This window comes from Cibotium barometz, chromosome 56 (genome assembly GCF_041138505.1).
Source record: "Cibotium barometz isolate CiBa-2024 chromosome 56, ASM4113850v1, whole genome shotgun sequence".
In the NCBI taxonomy this organism is placed as follows: Eukaryota; Viridiplantae; Streptophyta; class Polypodiopsida; order Cyatheales; family Cibotiaceae; genus Cibotium; species Cibotium barometz.
Genome location: NC_141101.1, coordinates 16,161,046 through 16,171,189, shown reverse-complemented (window position 1 = coordinate 16,171,189; position 10,144 = coordinate 16,161,046).

The window sequence follows — 10,144 nt, the reverse complement described above, 5'->3', positions numbered from 1 at the left end:
AGGGATCTCAACATGCGCCAAAGAAAATGGATGTAGACCCTGTAGGAATTTGATTTTGAAATCAAGTACCGCCCAGGCAAAGAAAATGTCGTAGCAGATGCTCTCAGCAGAAAAGCCTCCTTGCTTGCAATCACAGTGGTGTCAAATCCATTGATTAATGAAGCAAGAGAGAAGATCATCCAGGATAGATTCTTTGTCCCTATTGCTACCCTACTTATGCAGGAAAGCAAAACTCCTCAGGAGTTGAACCGAGTTCAAGTGTACAGCCTGGATGAAGGAATTATGTATTATAATAGCAGGCTATGCATTCCCAATGATGAGGGAACTAAGGGTCAAATTCTGAATGAAGCCCATGATAGCCTTATAGCACAACATCCAGGTTTCATCAAGACCTACATGTCTGTAAAGAAAAGCTTCTTTTGGCCTGGACTACAAAAGGATGTACTTAATCAAGTACATCAATGCCTGATATGCCAAAAAGTCAAAGCCGAGAGAGTAAAAATGCTTGGGAAGTTACATCCATTAGACTTCCCCAGATGAAGTGGGAATGTATCAGTATGGATTTTATTACTGGACTACCTTCATTGCAATCATGTTACAACTTCGTCTTTGTGGTAGTTGATAGACTAACAAAATTTGCCCATCTGATTCTAATAAAAGAAACCTACACGTAGTGGATGTGGCCAGAGTGTTCCTCAAGGAAATCTTCAGATTGCATGGCCTACCCAGGAGAATAGGAAGTGATCGAGATCCCAAATTCACGTCAAGATTCAAGACTACATTCATCGAAGCAGTAGGAACTTTCTTGGATCTCAGCACAGCTTACCACCCCGAGACTGATGGTCAAACAAAAAGGGTGAACCAAGTAATTGAAGATATAATTCGGTCATGCTGTGGGACAGGGAACCCAAGAAGTGGCTAAGCTATCTGCACCTAGTCGAATTCGCCTACAATGCTTCTTATCATCAAAGTATCGGGATGAGCCCTTTCAAAGCTTTGTATGGACAAGACTGCCTAACATCATTAATTTGGTCCGACCCATTGATTAGGAACGAGATGTCCAGAAAGATGCTTGACGACATGGAGTAGCAAATGCAGTCAATCCACAAGGATATAAAAACTGCCTAGGGTAGACAAAAGTAGGCAGATAAGAAGAGGTCAGACAAAAAAATTCGAAGAAGCAGATATGGTATTCATTCGAGTACGCCCCAAAAGAAGTTCTCTATCTCTTGGGAAGAACAACAAGCTATCCCCTAGATACTGACGGCCATATTTGATTACAAAGAAACTAGGTGACTTACCCTATGAACTTCTTCTGCCTCCTCATCTCAAAAAACATAATGTATTTCATGTCAGCCTACTTAAGAAGTACGTACTGAGCCCGAATCATGTGCTTAATGATGAACTCTTAAGCTCTTCAACCCAAGGGCAGATGGAACTCCAACCTGAAGAAATCCTTGATGTTCAAGAGAAGGTTCTCAAGAACAGAATTCTAAGAGAATTATTTGTCAAATGGAAGTTCTATCCTTTTAAAGATGCCATCTGGGAGAAAGAAGCCGAACTGATGCGGGATTACTCCCAGTTTGCGACAGGAGGACATCTCATGCTTTTCAAGTAGGAGAGGATGTAAGATTCCTCCCCAGCCCCTCAAGATGTCCAGTTTCTTCCCCTGTAATCAATCCCCTTTTCAGAACAATAAAAGATCTTATTTCTACGTGTTTTGGCCTAGAGAGAGAAAATATTCTAGAGAGAGGTAATTTAGTTTTTAGATATCTTTGGATGGAAAAATATTCCTTCTTATTAAAATAAATTCCCCCGAAACAAAAGTTTAGATATAAAGTATAATGTGCACAAAAGATCTTATTTCTACGTGTTTTGGCCTAGAGAGAGAAAATATTCTAGAGAGAGATAATTTAGTTTTTAGATATCTTTGGATGAAAAAATATCCCTTCTTATTAAAATAAATTCCCCCAAAACAAAAGTTTAGATATAAAGTAAAATGTGCACAAAAGACCTAAGCCTAAGGTCAAGATTTTTTTAAAAATTTGGATTATGGTCTAATTAAGGTTCCAATGGACCAATAAGATTAATCCAAATGTAGGGAGACCAAAGAAAACAATTAAAAAACTGAATTTTGACACCTCACAGGAGTGGGGATCTCCCCTCATGCACTAGGTGCCTTTTTCTCATTACCCCCAATTTTTAATCAATAAAATGAGATATTTTCATCTCTCCTCTCTCTTGTTTCAAAACTAGATCCAAAAATTAAGCTGAACTGACCCAAAAATGGTCAATAATTGACCAAACTCATCTGGAAAATTCTAGAATCAGTTTGCTTGGTTAGAGGATCACTTTTTCCTATAAATAGAAGCCTCCCCCTTTGTAAAAGCTTAATGGTGTTTATGCACTCTTACTCTACTCCTGTCGTGAGCCATCTACATTGAATTTTTTAATAATTCAATTGTTTTTGACCTAATCCTCTCTAAAGTGAATTGGTGGCCACTATTGCTTCAAAAAATAGTAGAACCCTCAATCCCTCAAGCCAAAGGAGAGCTTAGAGGCTCCATGTAAGATAATTTTCTTACTTTGTTTACAAATTTTAATGAAAAATCTATGGTTTTCTTGATTTTTATGTTTTGCAAATGTTTGAATTAAATTCAAATGCTATGCATTTGATGAAAAGGCCACCCCCTTCTCTTCTTTCCATTCCAACCTTTCTTAATCCTAGAAAGATTAACTAAGTGATTCATTAAACTCTTCTTATTGTTTACTCTCTTGAATTTAGAAAACTATGTAGATTAGAGTTTTATATTTCTAAGTTGGGTTAATTAAGTTAAATAAACAAAGATAAAAATGAGAAATCGTCAGCCATACAAAGGAGGTTATGGCAAAATTTTCCAGAATTTTGTGAAAAAGAAAGTTTGTTTTTATGTTATTCCAAAAGAGTAATTACCACCATTTTTGCATCTAAAAGAAATATTGTAATTACTCCATGTACATATTCACCTATGAATATGCATGGATATCACTGATATTAATTAATAAATTGAATTCTATGCATAGAAAGATGCATAATCAAATTTTTTTTCATTATAAAAGTGTTATTCTTATTAAAATTGATTTCTATGTAGAGAAAGATGCATAAAGGAAATTTTTTATTATTAAAGTGTTATTGTTATCAAAATTAATTTTAAAACTGTTATTCTTTTTAAAATTGATTTTTATGCATAGAAAGATGCATAATGGAAATTTTTTATTATAAAAGTGTTATTCTTATTAAAATTGATTTTTATGCATAGAAAGATGCATAAAGAAAATTTTTATTATTATAAAAGAGTTATTCTAATAAAAATTGATTTTTATGCATAAAAATATGCATAAAGAAATTCTTTTTATTTTAAAAGTATTGTTCCTATTAAATTTGATTTTACGCATAAATAGATGCATAAAAGGATTTTTTTAAATAAAAGTGTTATTCCCATTTACGTTGATTTTTATGCATAAATAGATGCATAAAGAATTTTTATATCAAAATTAGAGTTGTCTTAAATTCTATGTTTAAATTCTATGAGTATTTGATAAATGAATAATTAAATACTCTAAGAGAGAAATTTCTATCATTTTATATTCACATGGATTGTAAAAAGAAAATTCAGGAAATCTATCGAGATCAAAATATTCAGATAAATGATTAATTTATTCCTCATTGGAATTTGTAACTAATTTAGAAATCAGTAAAGTGAATATTCAAAGAAATAAATTTAATAAAATAGTTATTAAATTATCAAACCTTTTTGAGAAAGATAGTTCACGAAAAATCTTATCCGTTTCGAACCTTGAATTAGACTGTGACCAAGACCAAACTCTTTCGTCAGTTTCGAGGAAAGAAGGTGTGACCAGTTTAGAAAAATACACTCAAAACTCCTGCCAAATCCTAAAGTAAGTTTGAGACCCTTCAAATTGATCTGTGGATCAAGGTTATAGAATTCGAGAAATGCTGGTATGAAATTCAGAATTCCAATCAAGAAGTTTTGGGGATACTGAGTCAAGAAATACTCCTTGTATTCAAAATAAAATCAAATTGAAAACTTGCATAGAAACCCTGTTTTCTTAAAGGACTATCTTACACCAGAATGCTAGAGGGAGCGTTTAGTATATGCTTTTCTAAGGGAAGTTCGGTTGCAAGAGCTGGCGAGGAGTGTTCAAAGGACAGCTCACACAGCAAAGCCTGCCCAGGTCTTGACCAGCCTTTGTATGGTTGAAAAATGGTGCGCTTTCGGTAGTACGATGGGCGAGGGCCGACGAAGCGGTCCATGTGAGTGAGGTCCTAGGACACCTAAGGAGGATCCTGTGGAGGGTTCTAACCAGGAGATGCACGGGCTCGCGGTGCCTAGGACACCCATGTGTATGTAATGTAAGATATGTATGATGGACGAAATAATTATTGTAATCTGTTAGTGGATCTCGTTTTGCTGACCAGTTGGTCTCCGGAGAGTCCAGAGTTATAGTGTTTTTTGAGAAACAAGGGATTGGATGGAATTTTTGAGTTATGACATCTGTAACCAGTAATAACTGTTTTGTCAATGGATTATTTTATATCTTAAAGTTTTAAAGAGGAGTCTGTGCGTATCTGTATTCGAAAGCAAAAGTTAAGAAAGGCATTCAATTATGGGTGAGTAATTGTCTGGTTCTACCAATTCCAGTGGTGGTTATAACCCATGGGCCGGATGGGCATTGGGACCTCAATGGAGTCTTCTTGGGCCCTTTTATTTGGCAATTTAAGGGAGTCAAACCTTTTCTCTTAAGAAGAAACGTTTTCTAATTTGAAGCTTCAAAACGGCTACTTTATTCGAATTTGAATTTTGGGGAAAAAATAGAATTTAAAATCTAGCGGATAAAACCATATCATGTAACATATCTATGGAAAGCTCTTGATGCGTAGATCACGGATCTGTAATCTCCGCTCAAATCGAAGCTTGTATATAGAAGTTATGGAGGTCCAAAAATTGTAAAATTGCCCCCCCCCCCTTTGGGGGGAAAAGTGCACCCTTTGACCACTCTTACACCTCTCTTAATCACCAATGGTTTTTGCTTACATGGTAGGCTCCTATTTGTTAAAAAGTTAAACGTTTCCATAACCTCATGGCAAATTAAAGGGCCCAAAAAGACTCCATTGAGTTCCTAATGGTTAGGCTTGAATCAGTGGAGTTTTAATAATTAAATTTAAATAATAGGAATATGCGTAGAATTCGAGTTAAATAAAAACCTGAAGAATTTCTCAATTGATTAGATCATCAGCTATGCCTGATTTTGGTTAGGAAAAAAGTGTTGATTTCTTCAATTTAAGTCAGTGATAGTTTTACTTCTATCTAGTTAAATTCAGGTGAAGGATAGTTTAGTCTCTTGACCCCATTAGAAAATTCATTAAGAAAATCAAAAAGGTGGAATCGTCCCCATTTTTCGGACAAGGGAAATTTTTCCGGTTTCGGTTTTTAATGACCACCGGATTAGTCTCGTGTCTGGACATTCGACGGCGGCAAGGCCCCGAGTGGGAAACCTTGCCCCGCGCAAGAGCAAGCTACTTCTACTTGCTAGCAACCAGGAATTCGGTGCACAGAGGGGGAAGAGGGGTCTCATTAGGAACTCAATGGAGTCTTTTTGGGCCCTTTAATTTGCCATAAGGTTATGGAAACGTTTAACTTTTTGACAAATAGGAGCCCGCCATGTAAGCAAAAACCAATGGTTTGTAAGAGAGGTGTAAGAGTGGTCAAAGGGTGCATTTTTCCCCCAAAAAGGGGAGGGGGCAATTTTACAATTTTCGGACCTCCATAACTTCTACATACAAGCTCCGATTTGAGCGGAGATTATAGATCCGTGATCTACGCATCAAGAGCTTTCCATAGATATGTTACATGATATGGTTTTATCCGCTAGATTTTAAATTCCATTTTCCCCCTAAAATTCAAATTCTAATAAAGTAGCCGTTTTGAAGCTTCTAATTAGAAAACGTTTCTTCTTAAGAGAAAAGGTTTGACTCCCTTAAATTGCCAAATAAAAGGGCCCAAGAAGACTCCATTGAGTTCCTAATGCATAGTTGGTACGAGAGCCCTGTTGTAAACTTACGAAACAGTAGCAAAAATTACCTAAAATTTTAAAGTAAATCAGGGAAATAATGTTTTCACTTGTTGAGATTATGTTTGAAATGAACTTCATAAATTGAAAACACATAAATTGAACTGGATTTTTAGATGGATACCCCAAATCTGTCTAGCATTCTTGTACTCTCCTGGAGTCAGGATATGATCGCCTTTGCCTTCATAAATCTCATCAACTCCGCTACAACCCGAGAAAGCAGAGTGAGACTCGCTCGTCACTTTGAGGATTTATATTTTCCTGATCCAATTGAGCGACGTCAGCATATGTGGTTCTCTACAGGACAAAGTATTTGCATCAATACCAATCAACGACACAGACTCAGACACAATATGTCGCTAACCATGATCTTGATAAGGCTAGGAGTTGTTCATTATGTACAACTCTATAATCACTCACCCCAAAATTTTAGAATTTCTTACCGTATTTTTAGACTTCTTAGCCGCTTTATTCCTAGGAGAAGAAATATAGCACCATTATCAGTGATGAATCGTGTATATCATAGCATGTCTCCATCGTAGTATCGCCTTTTTATGCATACGCGATTGAGGCGATGACTTTTTGGGACGAGATGCTCTATGTATATATCAAAAACTTTTGATAATAAATGATGTTTTGCAAAAGATTCCAAATTGTTTTCGTGGTTGTGAAAATTGGTTAATAAAATTATCATAGTGAATCTTGTTTTCAAGAATTATGATGGAATATTTATTGTTTAAGAAATGATCTCAAAAACTAAATCGTCATAAATCTGATGACAAAGTTAAGTTGACAAAAATATTATTTTGTCAGAATCATGAGGTGCGCGGCTCGTGGTAGGCTGCCGGATCCTCTTACCGATGATAAAGAGCTAGATTTGGATGTTCGTAAAGCCCTGCACCAATCCCAACCTGGTCCCTTCAAGGGTGAAGGGAAAGGTTGAAGGGAAACACTTAGGAGAAGTAGTAGAAAAATGGATCGAGACAATGGAAGAGTATTTTGATGTAACTGGTTATAACGAGAAGAGCAAGATGGCTCTTGTCAGATTGAAAATTGTGGAAACAGCCAGGGTCACATGGAGGAACCATTGCGAGACAAACCGAGGCAATGGAAGAGTATTTTGATGTAACTGGTTATAACGAGAAGAGCAAGATGGCTCTTGCCAGATGGAAAATTGTGGAAACAGCCAGGGTTGCATGGAGGAACCATTGCGAGACAAACCGTCTCGACCGAAATACCTAGACCTGGTCAGATCTTAAAGCTTACCTTAGGAAGTGGCTCAGAGGTTCTGTCCTACGGGCTTCCTGGAAACCAAAATGAATTTCTTGGAACTGAAACAAGATAGCCGGACGATTGAAGAATACCATCAGGCATTTGCCCTTCTCCTCAAATATTCTCCACTTTTGGATGAAGAGAAGCTGACGGCCAGATTCATTCGAGGGATGAACGAACTATTGGACACTTTAATGAAAAATGCCAAACCAATCTCAATTGTAGAAGCTGTCAGAATGGCAAAGGACTTTGCCAAAGCATTTGTTGTTAAGGTCCCGCGGAAGCCTGCTCCCTCAAACTTTAAAAGGTTCCAAACCTCGAGAAGTGCTTCAAACTTTCCACCCCCAAAGAGGCAGCAAGGCCCTAATGAGAATCAAGATGCTGGGAGATTCAGAAGTGAAGGAAGACCCTTCCCTCAGAACACTTTCTCTGGAGCCCCACCTTTTTCAAGGATTCAGAGGGATGAGCTTAGAAGTGAGAACAGGTGTTTTGGATGTCAGGGTTTCAGTTACTAGCTTAAAGACTGCCCAACTCCTGCCATGTAAAGAGGACAAGGAAGTCAAGGACCCAGAGTGCAGAGACCAATCAGTCACCGTCTCGCTAAAATCAAGGCAATCCCAGGAGTACTCCAGCTCAACCATCTTCCTGTGTTCATAGTAATCTCAAAACTCCCTCCCAGAACTGGGGTAACCAAAGAGAGAGTTCCACCCCAATCTGCAGTAGCCAAAGCAGTTACGATAGCAGAAGTAGTGGAAGAGGAAAGAGGTCAGATTTATGCCACAATTGAAAACCAGCAGGGGCCAAATCGTCAATTCTCTGTCATCCATGCATAACACTTTTATATAAAAAAATCTTTTTTTGCATCTTTTTTTTAATAGGAATAACACTTTTAAAATAAAAAGAATTTCTTTATGCATCTTTTTATGCATAGAAAATAAATTTAATGAAAATAACACTTTTATAATAAAAAAATTTCTATTATGCATCTTTCCATGCATAGAAATTAAATTCAATGAAAATAACACTTTTATAATAAAAAACATTCTATTATGCACCTTTCCATGCATAGAAATTAAATTCAATGAAAATAATACTTTTATAATAAAAAAATTTCATTATGCATCTTTTCATGCATAGAAATTAAATTCAATGAAAATAACACTTTTATAATAAAAAACTTTCCATTATGCATCTTTCCATGCATAGAAATTAAATTTAATGAAAATAACACTTTTATAATTTAAAAAAAATTCTATTATACATCTTTCCATGCGTAGGAATTAAATTCAATGAAAATAACACTTTTATAATAAAAAAAAATTCCATTATGCATTTTTCCATGCATAGAAATCAATTTTAATAAGAATAACACTTTTATAATAAAAAAATTCCATTATGCATCTTTCCATGCATAGAAATTAAATTCAATGAAGTAGCTTCCTCTTGCGCGGGGCACGGTTTCCCACTCGTCGGTGCCTCGCCCTCGAATGTTCGGACACGAGACTAATTTGGTGGTTATTCCAAAACCGAAACCAGGAAAATTTTCCTTGTCCAGAAAATAGGGACAATTCCACCCTTTTGATTTTGTTAACGAATTTTCTAACGGGGTCAAGAGACTAAACTATCCTTCACCTGAATTTAACCAGATAGAAGGAAAACTATCACTGACTTAAATTTAAGAAATCAATGCTTTTTTCCTAACCGAAATCAGGCACAGTCGTTGATCTAATCAATTGAGAAATTCTTCAGGTTTCCATTTGACTACTCAAATTCTAAGCGTATTCCTATTATTTCAATTTAATTATTCAAACTCCATTGATTCCAGCCTCAGCCCATGGGTTGAGGCTGGAATCGGTAGAACCAAACAATTACTTACCCACCCATAATTGAATGCCTTTCTTAACTTTTGCTTTCGAATACAGATACGCACACACTCCTCTTTAAAACTTTAATATATAAAATAATCCATTGACAAACAGTTATTGGTTACAGATGTCATAACTCAAAAATTTCATCCAGTCCCTTGTTTCTCAAAAAACAATATCACTCTGGACTCTCCGTTTGAGACCAACTGGTTAGCAAACAAGATCTAGTTAACAGATTACAATAATCATTTCGTCCATCATACATATCTTCCACGACATACGCATGGGTGTCCTAGGCACCGCGAGCCCGTGCATCGCCTGGTCAGAACCCTCCAGGATCCTCCTTAGGTGTCCTAGAACTTCACTCAGGGACCGCTTTGTCGGCCCCCTCGCCCATCCTACTGGAAGCGCACCATCTTTCAACCATACCGAGGCTGGTCAGGCTTTGTCGCGTGAGCTATCCTTTGAACACTCCCCGCCAGCTATTGCAACCAAACTTCCCTTAGAAAAACATATACCAAATGCTCCCTCCAGCATTCTGGCGTAAGATAGTCCTTTAAGAAAATAGGGTTTCTATGCAAGTTTTCAGTTTGATTTTCTTTTGAATACAAGGAGTATTTCTTGAATCAATATCCCCAGAACTTCTTGATCGAAATTTTGAATTTCATACCAGAATTCCTTGAATTCTATAACCTTGATCCACAAATCAATTTGAAGGGTCTCAAACTTAGTTTCAGATTTGGCAGGAGTTTTGAGCGTATTTTTCTAAACTGGTCACACCTTCTTTCCTCGAAACTGACAAAAGAGTTTGGTCTTGATCATATTCTGATTCAAGGTTCGAATCAGATAAGATTTTTCCTGAACTATCTTTCTCG